Raw genomic sequence first — 12,318 nt, 5'->3', positions numbered from 1 at the left:
CTGTTTTTTTACTTTTTGTGGGATGCTTTGCTGAATTCTAAATTTATGTGTGACCAAGTTTTAAATTCATGCTTCAGTGATGATAAAAATCATGTTGTGATATTTTTAGGAGAATGGTTGGCTGTGAAAAGGTGAATTTTTCCTTGGTCAAGCAGAGTTAACAAACTCTCTTCTGTTCTGCCACACCTACAAGAGATTTGAGACTTGAAAGGAGATACTTGGAAGAGGAAATATCAGTCCTTTCTGAAGCCAGACGAGGTAACAGGAAAGCATAAATGGAGGCAGTCTTTGAAGGTATCTTTGAAGTCTTACAACAGTAAAATTTCCTTGTTAACCTGGAAAGTTCAACTTGAGCAAGTAAACAGTTACTCTGAAAGCTTTCAAAGACGAGCATATCTCTCAACCAACAATAAAAAGACTTTAAACAATTTTTTCAAGAGGATTATTTTACTAGGCACCAAAACCTTACATAAATATTAGAGACCTGTGGAAGGTACTGGGTTCCACCTGTAATTTTCTGCAAACTCATGAGTGTTAAAAACTACCCAGGAATCACAAATCAGAAGCAGAATAAGTGCTAGGTCTGTTTGTTCTCCAAATGAGGTACCTGAGAGACAGATATTAGATAAGGCTTGACACTAAACATTTCAGAGTAAGTGATTTCTGCTAGACCAAGTAGGCAGTGTGACTGTGAAACAATAAAAAGTGCTACAGTTTCTCTCCTCATATTTCTGGCTTTTCTTTATTAACAAAACATGAGAAAGAATTAAACAGTAGATCGGCAAAACTGAGCTTCTAATTGCCTTGAGAGACTGTGTATCAATCTTTTTACCAAGAGAATATTTATAATTTCAGTCAGTTATTTCAGGTTCCTTGGACAGGATATTCAATGTCTTTAAACAAGTCAGTCTGACAAGCACTGAAAAATTTAACAACACACAAAAATAAACAATGTTGCTGAGGGAAAAAAAGTAATTTCATGTTTTCTAATTTAAAGCTACATATCATACCCTTGGAAGAATACAGGTTTGTGGGTCTGTCATGGTTTAATCCAAGCCAACAACTAAGCACCACACAGCTGCTCGCTCACACCCCCTCTAGCTGGTGTTCAGCCACCTCCAGCAAAGCAGGGCTCCATCATATGTAATAGTTACTTGGGAAGACAAACACCATCACTCCAAATGTGCCCCTTTCCTTCTCCTTCCCCCAGCTTTATATGCTGAGCATGACGTCCTATGGTATGGGATATCCCTTTGGTCAGCTGGGGTCACCTGTCATGGCTGTGCCCCCTCCCAGCTCCTTGTGCACCCCCAGCCCAATCGCTGGTGGGGTGGGGTTAGAAACAGAAAAAACCTTGACTCTGTGTAAGCCCTGCTCAGCAGGAACTTTAACATCCCTGTGTTATGAACACTGTTTTCAGCACAAATCCAAAGCATGGGACTGTACTAGCTGCTATGAAGAAAATTAACTCTATCCCAGCCAAAACCAGCAGAGGGTCCTTAATTGGTAAAACAAAACAAAAAAAAAAGGTCCTTTGGAAGTCCTTTGGAAAGCTAAAGGCCAGTTTAGTTTAACCCCAAAAGCTTTATTGTTTTTGCAGGGTCCCAAGAAAATACGATCCATTTAAGTCTCACTTTTAAAAAGCACTTCTTGTCATATTTTCTCTCCCAGCACAATCAATTAAACTTACCCTTGTAACTCAGCTCTGGGAGCCAGCTTGTCGAAAATATTTGAGCATATTTGACAGGAGAGGTAAGAAAGGTTGTTTACCTGTGGGTTGTATTGAGTTTTCATTCCCTCTGCACTGTTGAAAGGAGTGTTTGGAGGTTTCTGCCTTGGAAGATCAGAAAGCTGACAGCGAAAGTGCAGGCGGTGAATTCATTACCATATTTTTGTGAGGTTGTTTGCTCTTGTATTCTTCCTGCAGTTCCTGAGGTGCATGGATGAAACACTGATATGATTCTCTGCTCATCCATACCTTTTTGCAGTGCCAGCCCTAGAGGAATATGCAAAAAAAACCTTTCACAGCCCTTGTACATATCAGGTTGCAGTAACTCTTCTTTTTTTTCATAATCCCTATTTTATACCACTGACAAAAGGTGTGGGAATGGAAAAGAAAGAGAGGAGAAGAACTAGGATGGTAGTGGGAAATATATTCCTTTCCATATACACTATCAACATGCATAAAGCTGGGAAGAATTAGGTCTTACAGTAGTAATTCTTCCATCTATAAGAAGAAAAGACAACCTAGTATCCTGGCTGTGATAGGATTAACGTAATTTCTATGCATTTAACTTGAGAATTTTTAACACTTTTTAGACCCAAAAGATTTTTAGTTGAATAAAATGTACTAAAATTTGGTCTCACTGCAAGTTATTCGGAGAGTGGTTACTTGTCCAATAGCGTCAGCTGAGATACAGACTAGCAGATCACAATTCGTGCTATTGAAATAGGCTAGATGAACTTAGTGCATTTCCTGAGAGGGCAGATTGATTGTTTCTAGTGATCCAAAGGACGGATCCTAAAGGAGACTTGGAGGCATACTGTGTTCTCATATTTGTTATAGAGACTGGGGGTGCACAGAGCCTCCAGCTAAACAGAAGATGAGACTCTATGCAGAAATGACGTGGGACCTTATGCTGTGCCAGCTAGTACTAATGTGATATTTTTCTTTGCCCAGAAAATTTGTAGCTCACTTTCCCAGGGAACCAGATCTGAATTTTAAAAACTAGTTTTAGGAGGTCAGTTCCGTCGGGTCTCTGACAAACTCCCAGTGCAAAACGGCAGATCACAGGCAGCTCATTCAGAGCCTTCCCTGGCAGGAAAGGCAGGCTGTTGCCAAAGAGTAAAACTAATAAATGCCAAATAGTGAATGTTCGGAGAATATGAGCCTCTCTACACAGGATTATGAACTAATGTCAGCAGCCTCTCCCTCCTCCTGCACACCTGCTATTTCCCCTCGAAGAACTGTCTCATGTTGCTGCAGACAAAATTTTCTAAATAAAGAAGTGTTAGCAAATTATCTGAAAGATATCTTTCCTTATTTTTTGTGGGGTTTTTTTGCTTTCTTTTATTTTTTCAGACAACTGTATTCCCTTCTCCAAATACTTGAATGCCAGTACTTATATTAAGACTTGTGTGGTATTAGTTGAAGGGAAAAAATAATTCAACCAGTCCTTTCTGATTTTAATACAGGGGGATTCGCATCATCCACCTGTGAAGATGGTTATAACCTCCAAACACATGAGCTGAGATAAATCTCTCACTATTGTTTGTATTACAGTCACAAATCTTCCCAAACTTGGTATACCCAATTAATAGTTCTCTTTTAATTAAAAAGGGCTACATAAAACATTCTTTACTTGCTTTAGAAGCTTTGTCCCATGATAACTTACATTTGACTATGAGGAAGCAATCAATCAAAAATTAATCTCTAGCAACAATAGATTAATAGAGGCAAATTAACTGAAAAGAAGTTGCTTTTTGAGTGAAGAAAACTAGAAATGCAGCTTTTCAGGCAGAAAAAGAAACATTAGTAATTGGCAAACAATACAAAAAAATTCTTATTTTAAGATTATATATTTTGTAAAATGTTTGAGAAGTCTAGCAATTATTTTTTTCTATATTAACACAGCAACATATGTTACAGGATGTAATGCAAGGGTAATGCCTAGGTAATCTAGAACAGTCCCAGAATTTGGTATAAATGTGAATGCTAGAGAATTGCCTCCCTTGCAGTTATTATTATGACAAGGTTTCAGTACAAAACTTCTATATATAATTGGAAAAATATATACTAATTCTACTGTAATTCTTTTCAAGGATTTTCACCTTGCCCGAATACCTTGCAGTATAGTCGTTGGTTTCCTATGAGGCACAGAGTTTAACATTTAAAACGAATGTTCGTACTTTTAGATTTAGTTTATAAATACTTTATAAAAAATACCTCCTTAGAATCCAATAGACAAATTAACACCTTATAAATACTATTTTATGCTAAAAAAAATGTATTATACATCTGTATAGTAAATAAAAAGAGGAAGCTGATTCTCTTTTATTATTCTTTAACATCATTATTGCCCCTGCTGGCTGATCTAGGAGATGTGGTAAGTTTCAAGATACATTTTCAGGCTGTCCTTAAAGCATTTTATACATTTTTTCCTCAGTCTTTAATAATAATGATAGTCTGTGGGCTGCTTAGTCCTCTGAATTGGAGGACATGACTATGGGAACAGTGATTTTTCATTTGTGGCCACTGAAATTGTAAAGAACCGGTTGTACCAGTTGATAAGTTCATAAGTCTGTGGGGCCTGATGGGATTCATCCCAGAGTACTGAAGTAACTAGTAGAAGTTACAGCACAACCACTCTCAATCATCTACCAAAGGTCTTGGGAGTCTGGGGAAGTTTGCAGGTGCATTCTGGGGTGCATTAAACAATATAAACAGCTGATAAAAAGAGGTGATTATCCCACTGTATTCAGCACTGGTGCAGCCTCACCTGGAGTACTGTGGGCAGTTCTGGGCCCCACAAGTTAAGAAGGCTGTGAAGGGCCTGGAATGCAACCAGACAGGGGCAACAAGGCTGGTGAGAGGGCTGGAAGGGATGTCCTGTGAGGAGCGGCTTGAGGACTTTGGGCTCATCTAATTTGGAGAAAAGGAGGCTGAGGGGTGACCTCATTTCTCTCTGCAGCTCCTTGAGGAGGGGAATTGAGGATGGAGGTGCTGATCCCTTCTCCCTGGGATCCAGTGAGAGGACACATGGGAATGGCTCAAAGCTGCATGAGGGGAGGTTCAGACTGGGTATTATGAAGCATTTTTTTACTGAGAGGGTGATCAAACACTGGAACAGGCTTCCTGGAGAGGCAGTTGATGCCCCAAGCCTGTCATTGTTTAAGAGACATTTGGACAATGCCCTTAATAACATGCTTTAACTTTTGGTCAGCCCTGGAATGGGCAGGCAGTTGGACTAGATAATTGTTGTAGGTCTTTTCTAACCAAAATATTCTACTCAATTCTAGTCTACTCTACTCTATTCACTCAGGTTTGCCAATTAGCTTTTGCCAGAAACAAGCTGATTGTAAAAATTATTTCTGGGAACATGGACACTTCTAATTATACATTATTGCCAGAAAAGGAGGATCTTCTTCAGTAGTTTGGCACAGAGTTATGGCATTAAACATGCCGTTCTGATGCATGCTGAATTACAGAAGCTGTAGGATATGTAATTTTAGGGTAAGATTAAGGTTGTCTGTCTGTACCTTCTCAGAAAAAGAAACTGTACTTTATCGATACATACAAACTATGCAGGCAGTAAAAATGATCTTGCTCTTGGTAATATCAAAAAGTACAAAACTATAGAGAAAGACAGGTAGATATCAACAGTGTCTCTTCAGTTTGTCTCATGCTCCAAACAGAATGCATAATATTCCATGTCAAGACCTTGGTTCTCTATAGTAGATTTTAGATCCAGCCAAAAAAGCCCCAGTATCTGCCATCAGGCAGAGCTTGATGGGTTCTTCTGGAATCAATGGCAAAGTACTCTGGGTTTAGAATCAGCTACCTGAGGTAATGTGATTTCTTTTGCTACTAATGTTTATAGTGTTTATGCATATACACCAAGCCATAAGGTGTATATGGTTTGTTTAGTTTTTAAGTCAACAATACCGAGTCATAGGCAGTCCTTAGACAAGAAAAATAGCATGAAAATTTAATTATTCATGCATGCTAATAAGTTTATAAATTGGTTGAAAACAGTACTTCCTTTATGCAGTACTGGAAAACAATTTTTTCCAGAAATGTTTTATCTGTAGAAACTCCAAGACCCAAGAAGCAGAACTTCAAAGATAATTAGGTCTTTAACGAACCAGTCAGCTGCCTGAGAGAGGCAGAAGCTCTTAAGATCTTCCCCTCACTGAAAGTTAAGTGTCTAGTTTAAGCAAGCCATGATATATCTTTCCATTGTCAATGGAGGTAACGGGGCATCCCTTGAGAGTGGTTCATCTTATGTCAGACAGATCATTCTTAGTACGGGAGGAGTCTTCCTGTGGAGTTTTTTGTTGGTTTTTTTTTTTTCCCCTTTATTGACTATAAAGGAAACTTTTTAGCAGATAGATTAATTGACTCAAACCTTGGACCAGCCTAATTAAATGCCAGGTCTCACCAAAATTAAATGTTTTGTCCAATTCCTAGATGTCTTGGAAAAAATAAAATCCTCTAATTCCATGTCAGTATGCAAGCAGTGTATGGAAACTATTAACTACAAAAGACAAGTTTTCTCAGAGAGGGAGGCAGGTGTTGCCAACACAAACCAGGAATTAAATGAAGAGTAAAATGATACAACTTTGGTAAATATGCAACTAGTAGGATCTGAAATGTCAAAAAAGAAGGTTACCTTTGCTTACAGTATTTTGCTTTTTGCCAGTGCCCCAACGAATTTATGATCTGTGTTCAGCACCCTGCTCTGAACAAGGAACAAAAAAGCCGTTATCATGATTCTGTCAAGACAGCTGTAAAGGATGTATCCAGTTCTGGCAAGACCTATGCATAGCTGGAAGATTAAGTCCACAGTTTCACATTTTCCCAGGTAATTGATTAGTTATCTTGTGTTTCATCAGTATTTTGGAGAAATATTCAGTTATTTCTTGTTCTCCTGGTTTTCTTCCATGTGATCTCAGATTTTATTAAGTAGGACCAATTTAATCAAAAACTGATCTCTCAAAACAGTAGATAAGAGCAAGTAACTAGGAAGCTTGTCAAATATATTCAGGAAATGAAAATTTTACTGAAATTAAATTTTTCCTGAACAGCAAAAGATCTCTCATGAAATAATTTTTTTCCCACATTTAAAAATAATCTATGCATAAATTGGTCTGTATTACATTCAGGAAAAAATGCATCTTGTTGCATCTTTAATAAGATTCCTGCTAACTTTCACAATATCACATTATTGCAAGCACCATAGAAATGTAATTCAGCTTATGGAACATTCAAGAAGCATCAATATCAGATTGAACAAATGAATAAGTATATTATAAAGAGATCTGACCTCTAATTAACGAAAATTAATATAATGTTTAGAGTTATTTGAAAGCATGTGTCTTTCCAAATATTTTGTGTAGTTAGTAATCTTTTTACTGATAGTACTGATGGTTTGAGAATATATTTATTTGTGTGTGATGATTACAAATAGTTGTGGGTTAATAGTGTGGGCAGCTGAGACGCTTGTTCACTTCGTCTCGCCAGCCTCAGTGGAACAGGGGAAGAGAGAAGGAAGAACAAAAGCAAGAAAACTTGGCAGTCAAGGTGAAAAGAAAAATATATTGTTTAATAATTGAAGGGTAAGTGGAATAAGAAAGAAGAAAACAAAATAAAACAAGTGATGCAAAAGCAGTCATTCACCATCTTCTATGGGTGGACCAATGCACAGCCAGTTCCTGAGCAAAAGGTGGCTAATCCTCCTAAAATCTCCTCTTTTCCCTTTTATTGCTGATCATGTTGTTGTACGATATGGAATATCTCTGGTTAGTTCAGCTCATCTGCCCAGCTGTGCCTCCCCACAAGCTATTGCGCATCCCCTGGTTTGTTTACTGAGGGGGGCAGTGTGAGAAACGAAGGACTTGATGCTTTGCAAACACTGGTGAGCCAAAGCTAGAACATGAGTGCGTTATCAGTACTATTCTGGTCAAAAATCTAAAACATAGCATCATATGAGTTCCGATGAAGAAGATAAGCTTTATTCTAGCCAGGTCCAATACAACAGTCAAGCTATCTTAACAGAAGAGTCAAACTCTTCTTAAACGTATGTACTCATCAAGAATACTATATATGATAATGACTTTCAAACAAATTATAGTACAATACAATACATGAATATATCCAGAAATTACTTCAATATAAGGTTATTACTATTTGTGGTGTTTGACAATATCCAAACTGATTCCCAAAACAGGTCAATTTAAATGATATTACAAAATTGACATTACAAAGAACCCTTTTTAATATCTAGTATCTGTTACGGAAGATTTTATATCCAACCAGAAATACCATTTTAACTTGCCACTTGGAACTTAAAATTATGAAAAAGTGAGGCTTTAATCTAAAAAATATAATTATTCTTTGAGGGATGAAAAGATCAACGGTGTGAAAAGCACACCAGTTTGGTTAAGTGTAAGAGCCATCTGTGTCTGGCAACATTTAGACCAAACTATAACTATCAAGAAAATTTGTCAAGTTTTTAGGGTATCTATAAGTTTTCTGTGATGTCAAGTAAAAGTTTTGTGTTTGTGTTTCACAACAGAAGCAGACTGTTTAAAACAACTTTTGGTTTAGGTGCATATAAATATTTTCCCAGATAAAATGTTGACATCTAACATGACAAAACTTGCCAAAAACAGCATGTTCTTCCCCATATGGAAAAATCCCCTATGGATCCTATAGCAGAGCTGAATAAAAACTACAGAGCCCCTGTATCATCAAAACAAGTGGTTCAATGGTTGCTGGAGCAAAGAAATCCATGTCTGTGTTGGATGCGTGCCTCAGAGTTGATTGCTGTTGAATTGTGAGCTTACCACTGAAGTTTCCAATGTCTGAGGCATTCAGAAAGCATCTCTTCCAGGACCTGTGTATATTATCTGATGTTTGTGTAGGAATTAACTCACACTGGAGGCACTCCACAAAGAGCTGGGATTTTCTGAGGGCTCCTTCTTTACCTTCACCTTTTTCACTAAATCTTACTTGAGACAACCACTCCTGTGGCACATGTGGAATAAATTGGCCCACAAGGTAACAGATTTACTAGGAAAATTGGCTCCATCCCAGCCAAAGCCAGTACACCTAGTGAAGGAACAGGTAAATATGTGTACAATATGATCTCTAAGGTAAGTTAACGTTGCTTTGCCTGTCTAGGCTCAGAATGAGAAGTCCAAAATTTCCTAAAGTCTAAACCTTTCACTAGCTTTATATAAACTACACCAAGTGGTAAACAGCAGAGTGAGAAGGCAACGAGGAGAAAATGTGTTTATCTGTCCTGATTTCTGCATCTAAAGGTTAGACTTATAAATCTGTGCTAGCTATTTAAGTTTCCTCTATAGTCAGTGGAGAAAAATATGTCCATATGGCAACTTATTTTATCCAAAAATAAGTTTCTGTGATAGATCTAAGGCCTACTAAAATCAGCTGGAAAAAAATCCCTCTGGATTCAATTATCTTTGGCTCTGACATTAACACATAGATTAAGATTATTTTAGATCCAAAATGGAGAGAAATAAATGTTATCTTGTTGCCTTGTGAATTTCATTGCCACACACAGTTATTAGAGCAGCAAATGCAAAAAGACAATATAAACATTTTGCAGATGTACATACAGAACAAAGAATGTATTCAAACACCAAATGGGAGTTGGTGAGAAGGCTTTTCTGATACTCTAGCAGTCTGGTTTTTAGAGAACTGAAAACAACAGGTTGATTAACACAGTGCTTGTAACTATTACAATAACATATTACATATCCTGCATATTTTTAATGCCTGCAAGTAAAAAGAAATAGTGTCATCCTGGATGACAAAATCAACAAGATCTCTCTATTGAGATTTAATGCCTATAAACCAGATATAATTTATTTTTTCCTCCTTCAGTAAAGAAGTGTAATGTTTTGACATTTGAATTAAAATCAAAAAGGTGACCCTGTGACTAAGTAAGTTGCATAGCCAACCTGACAGAAATGTAATAAGCCTCTCGTGGTTGTTGTCAGGTTGAGAACAGTACAATTTATAATCTCAGCAAAGATTCGAACACAAGTAAGGTCTGTCATTCGTCTTCAGTAAGAAGATGGCAGATATAACAGGGGCTATGATTGATGTAGTAAAATAATAATAATTTCCTTATGTTATAGCCAACCCAATTCATCATGTTCTTTTATTTTACATATCTGTAATTGTTAAGGCAAGTCATAGGATTTAGAAGTGTAATTTCAGATCTGGCAATAAAATAACTGGCGATTAAGAATGAAGTGTGTTGGTTATTGTCCTGGTTTCAGCTGGGATAGAGTTAAATTTCTTCGTAGTAGCTACTATGAGACTATGTTTTGGATTTTTGCTGGAAACAGTGGTGATAATGTGGAGATGTTTTAGTTGTTGCTAAGTAGCGCTAACACTGGTCAAGGACTGTTTCAGCTCCCCGTGCTCTGCCGGGTGCACAAGGAGCTGGGAGGGGGCACAGCCAGGACAGCTGACCCAAAGTGACCAAAGGGATATTCCATACCATAGGATGCCATGCTCAGTATATAAAGCTGGGGAAGAAGAAGGAAGGCGGGGACATTTGGAGTAACGGCATTTGTTTTCCCAAGTAACTGTTACCTGTGATGGAGCCCTGCTCTCCTGGGGATGGCTGAACCCCTGCCTGCCCATGGGAAGGAGTGAATGAATTCCTTGTTTTGCTTTGTTTCCATGGGCAGCTTTTGCTTTACCTATTAAACTGTCTTTATCTCGAACCATGAGTTACCTCACTTTTACTCTTCCAATTCTCTCCCCCGTCCCTCCAGGGGGGAGTGAGCGAGCGGCTGCATGGTGCTTGGTTGCTGACTGGGGCTAAACCACGACAGTTATGAATAACTTCATAATACTTATTATGAAGGCAGATTCAAATTGAACAGGACTAAATAAACATGTTACATTGTTAGGTACATCTCTGACCAGACACTGGAAAATTTGTCATGGAAGTCTCAGGCTTATCAGAACAGAATGAGACATAAGGCACCTATATTTAAACAGGTGCAACACATGGCAATAGACAAAACTGGTTAGCAGCTTCTTAATTGTCTCCATGCATAACACAGCCTGGCGAAGTGGATGTCCTGGTATTAATAAACACTGCCTCAGGGACGCAGCAGGCCTATCTCCTTCTTATGTATCTTTTGCAACTTATATTACCTCCTTTATATATTTATTTATTGACATTTCCTAGTCTAGATCTATTTATCTAATTAGAGCACTGAATACTTATACCCTGTATTGGGGGTTTGGACTAGATGATCTCTAGAGGTCCCTTCCCACCCAAACCATTCTATGATTCTGTTTTAGATCAATGTATTTATTTACTTACTTACTTTCTGCTTCTTAACCCTCTGATAGAGGTGCAACATAACCTTGCAAGTGACCTTGTTTTACAAAACTAAAAGCATTTCTAGAAAGAGACTCAAAGTTTCTAAATTAATTAATTAATCTTTCTTTTCTAACCACCACAATTTTTTCTCCGAGGTAGGAATGTGACTTCCAACATCCACATACCCATACATTAATCTACTTGTGACAAAAAAACTTTTCTCCCTTCTTTTACAAAACTGCAATGTCAAAAACATCAACAATAGCAAAGTCATTCTAGGAAATCTTTGCATGTTTCACAAAGGTGATTAAACTGTCCTGCTTCACCTGTATTTCCTAGTGGCAGTGTTTCACTTGATGTTCCCCAGAAAACCATATCTGACAAGCTGCTTGGAGGGAGCATTCCCTTAGGTGTAACACCCATCTCTGTCCCCATATACGTGCCAGGAGACAAAAGCAGAAGTCATGAGGACTCTGAAGATACATCTGGACATTTGTTCTACAGATTACATGTGCTGATGGCCTCCAAAAAAATTTCAGGTCACCCCATACTTTTTAGGTGTAGCTCTCCAGACTAAATCAGAGATCCTTCAGGTTTGCCCTTTGCCACTGAGTAGGGAGAAAGAAACATCTAAATGGAGAAAGACTGTTTTTTTTCATAACTTTGTGGTTTTTTGAATTATCATAACCCATACTGAAATCAAGAATCTCATTTTATTGCCTATTTTAGATAATATCTTCTGATCTTGACATTCTCCACTTATTCATGTGTTATTAACATAAAAAACCAATTTACTAAATATTAAAAACTACAGAATGAAAAACTAAACCTATGAAAGAAAGGGTAAATGAAGGTCTCAACCTGGAATTTTTATCCTTGTAAGCTCTTTTTTCTTATCTTTATAGTCCTTTTGAGATGCAGATAGAGTTTTTAAGACCTTATGAACAAAGTGGAAAAGACAGTAAAAGGAGTTTTTTTGCAGTAGCTGGGAGATGAGACTTAATAACTGGATCTTTTCAGGTTGGTATAGACCAAAGTCAAGCTGTCCAGCTGCGTAACAGACATAGCAATAGTCTACATTATGTCTTAAATCATAAACAATGTTCACAACCTGCTGATGAATTGAAACTGTTGACAGTCATTAAAAACCAGGAGAGGCAAAGGTCTTCTGAATCAATATGATATCTTGCATACCCAAATTTGAATACAGGGGTGCTTTTTT

Source organism: Phalacrocorax carbo, chromosome 3 (genome assembly GCF_963921805.1).
Source record: "Phalacrocorax carbo chromosome 3, bPhaCar2.1, whole genome shotgun sequence".
Classification (NCBI taxonomy): Eukaryota; Metazoa; Chordata; class Aves; order Suliformes; family Phalacrocoracidae; genus Phalacrocorax; species Phalacrocorax carbo.
This window is presented reverse-complemented; position numbering follows the sequence as displayed.